We start from the raw sequence: 14,021 nt of genomic DNA on the forward strand, positions 1-14,021 counted from the left end.
AAAAACTAATGTCTCGTCTCTTGTGTTCCCCTCATTCAGACTTCCATGAAACCAACACTCGATAAAGGAAGCTTTTGTCCTTTTTCTTTTAACTTCTAAAGCAAGAAAACTACTAGGCACACTCAATTCAGCTTAAAACCAGTTTCTGACTAATTGATCCATAAACCAATTACTAGGAAGCAGTAGTTGTTGAAGCTAAGTGACAACAACCTTGATAAGGTTGGAATGAGTCGATCAATAATGAGAATGACCTTTGCAATTCTTTTGTTGGACACAGAATTAGTATTCTATATCACTAATTAGCTGGAAAGAAAATATAATGATACAGAGACTTTGACAAAACCATCTTGCATATTAGACTTGTTTTACCTAACATATTATTCTTTACACAGGTTTGATGAATCATGTTTTTCAGTTTTCACACATCCTTTTCCTGTCCAGTTATTGTTTGGAATTTGACCATTTCAAAGTTGGTAGTAGTTCAATCCAAAGTCATCTCCTTAGACTCTTTAATCCAATTTGTGGGCTTGAGAATTTAGTGGACAAGGCGAGTACCGTACGAGTTTGGGTCCCTTGTTGACTGCAAAAGCAGGACTGTGTACCGCAACCTCCTCCTTCAATGTCTACCTTTGAGCAGCGCTCCACCTTCATTAAACTACTAATGGTTAAAAATGATGAAAACATTTTTTCTCGCTTATGGAGAAATGAATTAATGGGTTGTACGTGGAAAGCGTTGTCAGTGTAAACAGTTGATGCTGCTAAAGTCAAAGCCCATGCGGTCATAGTGGTTGACCATGTAATGCAGACTCAAAACATTGAACTAATGTTGATGATGTTTCGTATTCTTTTACCGTCGTCTGTCCCATGGTTTACGGCATATGTCCCATCCCATTCCATCCATTCATGTAATAAATGAATCAAAGAACCCTAATTTGTCAAAGGGGGCAGTTGACTGTTTAGCCATTTCAACTTTCAACTATAGGGTAGATAAAATCTGAGTTGGATTAAAAATTGACTCGGATACGAAAATCTTTTTAACTCTTTAAGTTGGATTAGAGTGTGTGTCTGTCTTGGAAGTCAGATGTTTAACTTATAGAATAAATAAACAATCATGGCCTCATGGGAATTAAAAAAAAAAAAAGGAGGAGACCAGTGGACAAGACCTAAAACGAAGTTCCATGCAAATGTAGAACGTACAAATAACCACATTAGGACTTGCTTATCAAGGAGAAGAAGAAGATTGGTTAAGAAAAGACCTAGGAAATTTCTGAAATGTGATTCTCAAGAAATGAGATGTGTGTTTTACTCAAAACTGTTTATATGTCAAGCACCAATCTTCTCATCACAGACGTATTATTTTTAATCGATAAAGAATTCGATGCTGACGAGCTTGGAGTTCTAATTGTTGGTATCATCCTTGTGATACTTTACCACTGTATTTACAAACACATAGGCAAAACAAACAAGTACTTCAACTTGTTGTTAATTAATGGGATTGCTTATCCGTGAATTGGCTGAATTAGTCTATAGGCTAAACTAAATGTTATGGCTATTTTAATTCTCTCCTGTTTGCATTATGATTTGAATGACAACAGGCTTACCATTGCATCACGTAATCCAAGAGTTTACACGGTTTGTTGCATAATGACACTGGAGTGTGTATTAAATAGGAGTGCACATACCCAATCCATACCCGTCAACCCTATCCTACCCGCCAGTTTTTTAACCGTATCCTATCCTATCCACTATTTGGCGGGTAGGGTGACGGGTAAAGTTTTTCTTAACCGCCAGTAAACGGGTAGGGTGGCGGGTATAGGCCATATCCTACCCACCCTACCCGTTGTGCAGTCCTACATGAGTTCTACCTCAGTTGTTATGTTATCGCGTCCGATGAGTAAACCTGAAGGTACTTTCAGGAAAAAATTACAATCATCTCTTGAAGCACAAATACGATTTTTGATTAAGAAATGCCGCATCCTGTCAAGTCTTTGAGATACATTTCCGTGAGTTGATATATAAACTCTTGTTACTTACACTGATAACAAAACGAAGTAGAAGAAACTAAATACATTATCATTTATTTATAAAAGCAAACAAACAAAAAACAATATTAACTCAATTATAATAGCTAATAGGAAGTAAGGATACGAGTCATTTACTTTATCAGCGAGGCGGTACGAGAATTTGGTGAAACCACTGAATGTACCTGAGCATATTCAACAATTCAATTAGAAAATTCCCGCGAACCTAAACTTAATACTGAATCCGTGCCACTCGTAGTAGTGTCTTCTTCTCTTTGTGAGCTGGCTTTCCCACAGAACTTGTCTCATCAGACCTTTGTTGCCATAAACCCTTCTTGCCTGAGTGACCTGCTACGTCTTCCTTCAGCTCTGGAAGGCAACTAAAACGGTTATACCCGCCACCCTACCCTACCCGACCCGTCAGAAAATGGGTTGGGTAGGATCTTACCCGTTTAATGACGGGTAGGGTGGCGGGTAAAATTTTTCTTAACCGCCAGTAAACGGGTAGGGTGACGGATATAGGCCATATTAGAGCTGCACAAGACCCGGTCCAGACCCGGTGACCCGCTCCAAACCCATAATTCCCGGACCTGTACCGACCCAGACCCGGAGTAGCCAGTACAGGTACCGGTTCTGAATGTTGATACCCGGAACAGACCGGTACAGGTATTGGTTCTGGCCTATTCCCGATCTGTACCGGACCGAAATACCCGGTAAATTAGAGCCATTGATATTTTTTAGGATATTACATCCTAGCCATCCCTTGTAGGTTTAGTCTCATCTTCAAACATAGGGTATATCATTTTATTTTTTTTCGTTTTTCCCGATCTGAACTCCTCCTTCACTGAAGAGTCTGAAGAAGAGAACAAGAACAAGTGAACAACATGCACCATAGATCGTGAAATTTCTTTGTTCATACGTATCAATTTTCACCCCCCACAGATTCAAGGTTAGTCCTGGACTCCTGGCTTGAATCTCAATTTTTTTTCTCTTTTTTTTTCTCAATTTAGAAATTTGCTTTCCTTGTTTTTCTTCTGAATCTTCTTGGGTTCTTGTTTACTGATTCTTCTACAAAGTAAACAAAGATTCTTAATAAGCTTAACGAATAAGGTGACGCACTGACGCAGTGACGCTGATGCTGTTGTTTGAGTTCTGAAAGAAGTAGAAAAGGGTAAGATTATTTAGGTTTCTGAATTGATTGATTTCTTTCCTTGAAGTTGATTTGTGCTGATAGATTAAAGATGAGTCTTCTGTAAATTTTTAGTTAGAGTTTTGCATGAGGTTTAATTTTTGAGTTTGTAGAAAGTTAGGGTTTTCCCCTGTTTTTCCCAAAAACCCAAAAATTAGGGTTCGTATGAATAAGGGTGACTGTTTTGGAATCCACAGATGAAGAAGATGAATTGGTTAGGATTGAATTTGGGTTGATAGTTTAAGGTTCTGCATAGGAGAATTAGAAACTAGGGTTTTAGGTTGTATTTAAGAATTAATTGGATTTTTGGGAGGAAGATGAATTGGGTGTTGCTGTTGGTGTTCTTATGTAGAAATAGATCTAGTATTGGTAAATACAATTGATAAAGTTGTTCTGTTGATATGGATTTGGGTGGTGAATGATTTGGATTCAGTTGAAGGGGTTTGTATGAATTAGTCTTTGTAATTAGGTTTGGATAGAACTTAGGTTTGGATTGAACATATTAGCAAATATTACCATTCAAAATCAAAATATAGAATCATGAGAAATCAGTGTGTAGAACCTAATGTTTGTTTGGCGTTTGATCACTGACAGTAGACTTAATGTTGTAATGTTTCTCATATAGTTTCTTGTAAGATGCTTTGATTGAAAACCTTTCTCGTTTCTCTATCTTGTTGTCTTGTTAATTACCTGCACTGAATCACTGATATGTTGCAGCCTTGTAGGCCTTTGAGGTGCTAAATGGGGAAGCGCAAAGCACCAGATGATTCCAATGATGCTGATGGCATTGCTCCTGTTAGTGTAAGACCATAATAAACTTTTTTTTTCTTTTTTTCTTTCACTTTTGTCGAGAACATCAACTGGTGGCATTAATTTGTAGATGAGTTGGTGAAATCATGTCGTATTTTTGATGTAAAACAGTAATGTGATGTATTAAAATACCAAAAACACATGTGCATGGGTGTACTGTACAATATCCATATTCTTTTAGGGTCCACTTTGCTACATTATTATCATTGCAGAAATGTCAAAGATTATTCTTTTTGGGTCCACTGTGCTATGCGTGAATGCAGTATCATACGGCACAATGAAACATTGAGCATTAGAATTTCTCACACAAGAGAACTAAGGGTCATAATGCTTCCTAATCCCAGTGTTTCTTAACTGAATTGCTTACAATTATTGTTGACCAATGTCTGCTCCCTGAGTCATTGCAGAAATGTTTATTATTGCTTAATATTTATGACCAATGCCTATTTTATACTGCTTATTTTTAATGTTTTATTATTGTTTAATATTTGTTAGATGACATTGAATCATTGACAGTTTAATGTTTAATGCACTTAGAACACCTGACCAATGTCTGCTATTACTGTTTAATGTTTGTTAGATGACTACTCCAAATACAAGTACAACTATTGGAGCAGAAGTTGGATCATCCTCTCAAGCTTCATCTCACACAAATGAAGCTGAAACTACACCAACAAGTACAACTGAAGTTAGTGCAAGCAAAAAGAAGTATGGCAAAGTGAGATCTGGAGTTTGGTTGGAGATGACAAGGGTAAGTGACACTCAAGCTCAATGTCATCATTGCAAGGGATTATATGCTGCTGACAATGATGTACATGGCACTTCTGGATTACGGAAGCATTTGAATAGATGTGCAAAGAATCCTAACAAGAAGGTAGAAAAAGGACAACAAACTCTGTTGATGCCACCCCCAAAGCCAGGTGAAGATGGTAAACTTGTGTCATGTACTTACAGTTATGATAGGTTAAGAAGGGCTCTTGTTGAGTGGATAATTAAGGATGAAATAGCTTTTAGAGCAGTAGAAGGGTCAGGCTTTGTGGCAATGATGCAGGTGGCAGAGCCTAGGTTCAAGGTTCCAGGGCGTATGACAATTTATAGGGATGTTTTGAAGCTCTATATAGAAGAGAAGAATAACCTAAAAACTTATTTCTTGACATCTAAGCAGAGGGTATCTTTGACAACAGACACATGGACATCACCAAATAATTATATTTGTGTAACCGTTCACTATGTTGATCAGAACTGGAAACTACAAAAGAGAATACTCATGTTTTGTCAAGTTGAAGGTCATACTGGTAATGCAATTGGTGAGAAGCTGGTGGATTGTTTGAAGGATTGGGGTCTACAAGATGTATTTGGTGTCACTCTAGACAATGTCAGCGCCAACAAAGTAGCTATTGATCATTTGAAGAATGTTGTCATTGACTGGACAAGATCACCAATTAGAGCCAAATATTTACATGTAAGTCCATGTTCTTGCTCTTGTCAAATATTTATTTTTTTGCTGCATTTTTAAGCATTGAATTTGACAGTATACTTTTTGTTTTGTTCTTTCTCTAGGTGAGGTGTGCAGCCCATGTTCTTGCTCTTGTCATAAAAGATGCAGTAAGGCTCTTTAATGTATCAGTTAGAAGAATAAGGTCAGTTGTAAAATACGTTCTTAGTTCTCCTTCTAGGCACGAAAAATTTAAACAATGTGCTTCTCTAGCAAAGGTAGATTGTAAGAAATCTCTGATTTTAGATGTGTATACTAGATGGAATAGCACTTACTTGATGTTAGATGCTGCTGAAAAATATGAAAAAGTTTTTGCAATGTTAGCACAGATTGATAAGGACTTTCAACAGAGGTTTATCTTTGAGCAAGAAAAAGAATCTGTTTTACCTACTGATGCTGATATTGAAGAAGCTATAGCTAGTAATGTTTTCATAGAAGACGTGTTTGAGGATATGGAAGAAGAGGAAGAGGTTGAGGTTATGGAAGATGAGGTTGAGGAGTTGGATCCAACAAGCAAGATCAAGGCAAAGCAGAATAAGAAGAAAAAGATTCCTCGTCAACATGCTCCTTATCAAGAAGATTGGAAATATGCTAGAGGTCTTGTGAAGTGTCTAAAGGTATTCTTCGATGCTACTGTCAACTTTTCTGCATCTATACAAGTCACTACTCATATGTTCTTATGGCAATTGTTACTCATAAATGAACAATTAGTAGAATTTAGAAACAATGTAGCATCAGATCCTTTTATTGCTCGTATGTCTCGTCTAATGTGTGCTAAGTACCATAAGTATTGGGGTGTGTATGAATCAATGAATTCTGTAATGTTTATTGCTCATCTGTTAGATCCAAGAGAGAAACAAAAGGGTTTGGAATTTACTCTTAATTGTTTGTATGAGAATAATACATGGGAGGTTCAAAGAGTTATGAGAAAGGTGAAATTAGAATTTGAGGAACTCTTTGAAGATTATAAGTCCTTGTATTCAGTTCATGAGGAGGGGTCAAGTAGTGATGCTCATACTGTTGCTTATCCAGTTAGTGTGCAATCTGTTGGTCTGTTTGCTAGAATTCAATCAAGGAGGAAACAACATTGGGACACCCCAAGTTGTGTTGAAGAGGCAAGAACAACTGAGCTCGACAGGTATTTGACAGATGTGATTGAAGGTGGAATGCGTGAAATAGGTCAACCTGACCATTTTGACATATTGGCTTGGTGGCAGGCTAATGCAAGCAGGTATAAGATACTTTCATACATGGCAAGAGATATATTAGCCATGCCTGTGTCTTCAGTGGCCTCTGAATCAGCTTTTAGCACCGGGAAGCGCGTGCTGACTCCATGGAGAGCTTCTATGTCTACAAGGACAGTCGAAGCATTGCTCTGTACACAAAGCTTTCTTCAAAGCCCATTGCTCTTGATCTTCTATGTGACTATATACCTGATGATGCTGTTGAAGATGAGGCAGGTAATATATTAGGTTTTCTTCTATTTAATAGAACTTACTTTTCAAGTTTTCTTGTATTGCTTGCTTACTTTCTTGTTTTACTTTTTGTTCCATGTTGCAGCCATATGGGATTCTCTGCTAAAAGAAGCTTGATGTAAACTCCGTGTCAGTGACTCAGTGCAGCCAGTGCCAATTGTTCGAGAAGTCCCCCATCCTTTGCAAGGATTTCTTTTCATTTCTTGTCGCAGACTTATGGAAATGTTGTTTTTAGTACTATGTTTTAATGTTGAACTTTGAACTTAAAGTGTGATACACTTATTATTCTGTGATGTTTTAAACCTTTGTTATTTTGAACTTTGTAATGTTGAACTTAGTCTTAGACTCTTAGTCTTAGGTTGTTACTTTACTGTGTGTGTTAAAATTCAGGTAAAAAACCGGTACCGGAGTGGAACCGGACCGGTCTTACCGGGACAGGTACAAGTCCAGGTCCAGGTACAGGTACAGGTCCTCAAATTGAAGAACCGGTCAACTCCGTGTACAGGTACCGGTTCCCACAAAAACCCGGTCCGAACCGGCCCATGTGCAGCTCTAGGCCATATCCTATCCACCCTACCCGTTGTGCAGCCCTAGTATTAAACAACGCTGTTTGAATGACCACATTCGTTCATAATTAAATTTTATATACTTAAACCTTGAGAAAGTCCAGATTGGAAAGCAATATTTCCATGTTTCAAAGCAGTACTCAGCCTTTTCTAGTTGAAATTTTATCCAACTTTTTAACAATAGTTTAATTGATAATTAAGAAAGCATCACCTTTGTGAATTGAATGAGTCTCTCACACGCAAAATAAGATGATCTAGCAGTGTGAACATTAGAGGGTTGACAAATATAAGCACATGCAGGCTGTTAACCTGTTACTATCTTTGATTAAGCATTTTTGGTAGAATTCTGTCCATTTGCAAACTCAATCTACGGCTGCTGACAGATAAACTAAATATTATGTGAGCCGGTATCATGTAAAAAGAGGTGTTGTTGACTTTAGAGAAAAGGAAAGCTTCCTTTTGGATAGTTAATTGCTGTACTGAAAAGTGACATGTTACCGGATAGATTCTGTGTTTAAGGCTCTAGTAATAATTCTTCACCCTAATAATTCCACATCCTAATCTGGAAACTAAGATTTTCAACCAAATTGAGATTTTTTTTTTCTTCTTTAAAGCGAAAACTTAAAACATTTGCTCAGATTTTCACTTTTACTTAAAAACTAATTACAGATTACTGTATGATAGAAAAACTTTTTTTGTTGGGATTTTGGATTACAAAACCAAGTGTTAGCTAGTTTTTTCATTTTTTTTTTGTTGCTAAATCATTAAAAGATATTATTGAAATGAATATCCAAATTTACAACCAAAAATAAATACTACAAGCGCAAAGCTAGCAAAACCACTAAAATAAATAACTACAAACTCAATTATCACAGTTTCTCAAATGATCATTCCACCCTATGATTAAAAGTCTCAAGTAAAAGTTAAGCATCTGACCTTTGTCTACAGTCTACACCATCTTCTTTTTTTGTCAATTTATTTGCTGCAAAGTTCATCTCTCTGTAACCATGTCTGAATTTCAGAAAGGAAATCATACCAATAATCTTATACCATCTTGCCTGCACTATCTATACAATTTCAGAAAGCAACAAACACATATTATCGTTCATAATAGCCCATTGATTCCAATGCTTTAACCACTGCAATGATCCCACCAATAAAATTGGAAGCCAGTCTCAATTCCCCACATTTAGCACCTATAACCTCTACACAACAACTTTTGACAATGAAACCATAACCAGAATTTTCAAAGTTCCCTCTGAAGGTAACATCACAACATATAAGAATGATATTTGGATTTGGTAATTAAAAAACACATTTCACTACATTCACCTCTATAAAACCTCTGCATCCAGTATAAAAGAACTTTAGTACCATTGAGTCTAAGGCTGCACAAGAACCGGTCAGTATTCCCTGGACCGGACTGGAATCGAAAGAACCGGACCGGTACCGAACCGGAACAGGAGTAAACGGGACAGGTACCGGGACTGAAATTCAAGAACCAGAGTATATCGGTACAAACACTGGTTTTGGGGTTAGTACCGGCAGGGACCGGACCAAAAGAACCGGTTAATATGATCCCTTGATCTTATGATTAGAAATTAGTTGTAGCCATTGATCTTAGGGATATAAGCCATCTTATCTATCGAGTTTATATATCACTCGTCATTCTTTTTCTTATTTTTTCTCTGAATATCGAGTTTTCGTTTTCTTCCCCATCTATGAGTCACCACCACCCCAACCTTCTTAGTAACTAATTGCATGTTTGAATCTTTGTCAAATTGATTTAGGGTTGTATTTGGATTGATTTACGAATTTATCTGAGATTGATTTGGATCGATTAGGGTTTGAGATGTAGATGGAAAAGGAATTTGGAGGTTTTGTATACAACTTAATATTGGATCAAATTGAAGTTTGTGGTACTTGATTGAGAGGGAACTGGTAGTGTTCGATGGTCGATTTTCTTCAATTATTGGATGAATGTTTGTTGCTGCAACTGATTATGTTGATGGAAGATGATAGAAAACAATCCAAGGAATGGGTACGTGGAGATTAATAGTTGCTGGTAGTGATTGTTTCAGTACTTGCATGTTTGAATCAAGGAAGAAGATTAATTTGTTTATGCATACAAGCTCTGCTGGAACTGATCAAGACAGCCTTGAAGAAATTGGATCTGCTTCTGTTTTTGGTTATCCCCATCAATTCATGTTGCTTTGATTTGTAATACTGAACCTGACCCTCAATAAGGGGAAATTCTGTTTGTTTCTGCTGATTTTGAAAGTTGATCTTGGGGTTGTAATCGTTGATTCTGGAAATTATTTTTGTTAACTGTGTTGCTGTTGTAATAGGTAAAAACTCGGTACCGTACATGTACCGGACCGGTACCGGAAGTATAGGTACCGGTCCTCAAAATGAGGTACCGGTCAACATCAAGTACAGGGACCGGTTCCATAAGAGAACCGGGCCGTACCGGACCATGTGCAGCCTTAACTGAGTCATAAGTTGAGTTTCACACTAATCCCTTTAATTTTGTAAGACTATTGTGATGTTGAACCCACAATTTTTTCTATCTCAAGCTTGTTTTCAATGTTAGGTGATCAAAACTATATCTTGATGTCTAGTCTACTAAAAGTCAAGTCCCGGACTATGTTCGAATTGTAGTTGAGTATCAGAGATCACCCTTGAAGACTGAAGATCAACGAAGACATTTGGAGAACTTGTGTATCAGGTATGTGAAGACTGAACCATTCTATTTTACCCACTATACCATCATTCTATCTGTTTGACTATGTTGTATGACTTATAGTAGAGTTACAAAGAAGAAGTTTCGAGTCAATTTTGTCTTGTGAAAAATCTCGAAATATGATTTAGCAAATAAGATGTTCAACGGTCCTTAACAATATTAGTTCTATGAATTAATTTGTGGATCAATTAAAAATTGCCCATGCAAATGATTATATCACTTGGGAATGTTTCAAACATCATAAGAGAGAAATATGAACTTACTGATATTTTTACTCAGGGTAGGTTGGCGAACCAGTTCGCAAACCATAGATATCTGAGCTACATAATACAAGAAGGTTGGCAAACCAGTTCACAAACCGCAAGTTCAGTTGGGAACAGTTCACGAACCCGGTTGGCGAACCGCGGTGAACTGAATTTTGTAAGTTGGATAAATAAGCTAGCAGTTGACGAACCCAGTTCACGAACTGTGGTCAACTGAGCTCGGTGTCTAGTAGGGTTAGCGAACCCGATTCACGAACTATAACACCTTGACTCATGAACATTCCCTGCGGTTCACGAATCGTTGTATCAACTATCCCAGTTTATATTTTAGTATATGATCAAAGACTTATTTTCGTAATATGTTTAGTATTACTAGAACTATCTTATGCACTTCTAAGACTTCGTTGATCACTTAAACACTTATGTTTATGCATCATGATTAAATTCTTAGGTGTTTAAATGAACATCAAATAACTTACTTCTTTGGCTAACTTGCTAAACCGAACAGTCATTATACACGGTTCCGTAACTGAACCTATGCGTATACTCTTCTATTGTATTTTGAAGACCTAAAGTGTTTGCTTGATTCTCAAGTTATCTTAGCTTAAAATTTAAGCTAACCCTGGTCTTTGAAAACTATAAAGAGAAATGCTCTTTCAACTAGGAAAATTAATTCCTGACACACTTTGTGTCCTATTTGATTCTAGAGTCTTCCTCTATTAACCTAGGTTGCCTCTGTGAAACATTATTAGGTCTACGCTTTGGGAATTCGTAAAGCCAGGTTCGACTATCTTTACCTTGATAGTTCGTGAATCCTAATCTTGATTTTATGTTATCGAGGTTTTCGCAATCTCTTTCAGGCAAGATAGATAGTGATCGCAAAGTTCTCTTCGTCTCAGACTTTGTGATTCCTCAAGATAGATATCTAAAAACTGATCTTAGTTGATCTTTCGAAGATTGTTCTTGAGAGGTGATTAAGAATCTATGATTCTCTTTGGGAGTCGTAAGTTCCGGAATTGTGAGAGTTTGCTAGTTTTGTCTATTGTAAACTGATTTCCACACCTTGACCTTTGATCTAAACATAAATCAAATAGGCTATCAAAATTCTTCACTTCGGTTGAAGCAACTCTTAGGATGTAAAGGACGTCATCTAAGGGAATCAAGTGCGTAGAGCGTTGCGAGGTTCAACATACGTAAGGAGCGCGACTGTAACTGAACCGCTTCGAGGGTGGGTTCAGTCTCAACTATATTCCAGTCCGAAGTTTGATAGTAGGCTAGCGTTTGTAGCCAGGGACGGAGCTATGTAGAGCTCAGGGGTGGCCCCCGCCCCCTATTTCTGGTTAATTCATTGGTGATCCATTAAATTCTTACTAATTAAAAAAAATCTCTCTTAATAACCCCCTCCTAAATATTTTTTTTTCAAATTCGCCCCCCTTATATGGAATTTCTGGCTCCGTCCCTGTTTGTAGCGGCTTAATACAGTGTGGTATTCAACATAGACGAAGTCCCTGGGTTTTTCTGCTATTGCGGTTTTCTCGTTAACAAAATTTTTGGTGGCTTGTGTTTTTCCTTTTCCGTATTATATTGTTTATCTTTATAATTGGATTTACACAGGTTTGTACGTATTCAATCTAAGTAGATACGTCCGCTTAATAGTAATCGATTACTAGACTTGTTTCTTGTAGAATTCGTATCTTGAAAGATAATTAACAAGTTTAATAACTTGGCTGAATTTCAGTTAGATTATTTAGATACGACTAGATTGATCTTAGATATTGATTTTTGAGTTCGTCCAAGTACTCTGCTTAACAATCAGGTTCACGGACTCTAAGTCTATATACATACTGGTTGAGTAGAGGTTGAGATATAAACTCTATATACATATTGTCAAGGATCATTCAGTTTGTCTGCTTGCTATTGTATTAAGTTTTGTCTATACAGCTTGTCGAACGAAAAAGTTGGGTGTATTTGGCATCCCATGCGTTTCCAAATTTAATACTACAACCATGAGTGAGCGGAATAACACTGAGTTCAGCCTTTTATAAAGAAGGGATAACTGCTTCAAAACCCATTTTATTTCTTGTGAACCATAACTCCACCATTAAACTAAAGGCCGCAACTCTCAAGACTTACTTTATGATATGGCTTATGTTCTTTCTGATATTAAGTTGTAGCTTGTGGACTGCTTCTTTATGACAGTGATTGTGCTGCAAAGCATCTAGATGACTACCGAGCAACAAAAATTGTACCGCAAAACGGCAAAACTGCGTCCCAAGACCCAGTGTAATCTCTATCGATGTGCAAAAACTCTAATGCGGTCCACAAACTAGCAGATTTGCCAGTTTGGCAAGTCAATAGTGGAGCGAAAATGATAAATTTGGCATCCTCACACGATTTTCCCTCAGGACAAGCACAATACAACGCATTTCCCTTAGCTATACCTTATTTGAGCCAAGCGAAACGCGTATGAGGTGCACCTCACTATTGGTGATGGAAATCCCTTAGCTTAATTACACATAAACTGAGTTTCCATGTAAATAGTGCCAAACGAAAATTCAGTTTCCGTATTTTTTTCTCCAAATTTTATTTCCACCGACTTCGATAAATATTATTTATGGGAAAAACAATTTTTAAGAGAAAAAATAAAGATGTAATAGGAAAAAAGGAGATTTGGTAAAATAAAAGAGTTAAAAGTTAAAAATTATGAGTAAAATAAAAAATATGAAATGAAAACTAAGTTTTCGTTGAAAATCACACATAAACTAAGTTTTCTTAAAGTAGTTTTTCAATGAAAACTCAGTTTCCGTGTGATTTCGCCTAGATACAACCCGCATCATATCTGGTCAACTTTAAAGTGTAATTAAGGGATTTCGCTACATTTAAGAGTCACTGAAGACCATATTAGTTGGATTTCTACTACAAGCTATAGCTAAGCGAAACCTCTTACCATTGTACTTGGCCTTAGCGATCTAAAATCACTTAATATTTTAAAAGCCAACTGACAGTTGTAATGACCCGCTCCTCCATCAATATTGTCCCCATTCAGTCACTGCGGTAATCGGCAGTGTGAGTCTTTTCAACTTGCGCTGCTGCGCTCATCCAACAACAGCTTCCCGAGTGGTTACAAATTTGCTAGTTTGGAAAGTCAATAGTGGAGAGAAATTGAAAAATTTGCTTTATCCACAAGACTTTCCCTTAACGATATAAAATCACTTAATATTTGAAGGCCATCTGGCACGTATAATGACCCGCTCCTCCACCAATATTGTTTCAACTAACCATTGCAGTTATTCAGCAGTGTGTGTGGGTTTTTCAATGAGCACCGTTGCGGTCATCCAACAATAGCTTCTCGGGAGGTCATCCATCCCTGAATTACTCATATGGGAACACGCTTAATTGCAGAGCTTTTTAAAGTCTTTGTAGTTAATTGTGCTGAAAAGGCCTCGATGTTATGAAAGG

The sequence above is a fragment of the Papaver somniferum genome, chromosome 1 (genome assembly GCF_003573695.1).
Source record: "Papaver somniferum cultivar HN1 chromosome 1, ASM357369v1, whole genome shotgun sequence".
In the NCBI taxonomy this organism is placed as follows: Eukaryota; Viridiplantae; Streptophyta; class Magnoliopsida; order Ranunculales; family Papaveraceae; genus Papaver; species Papaver somniferum.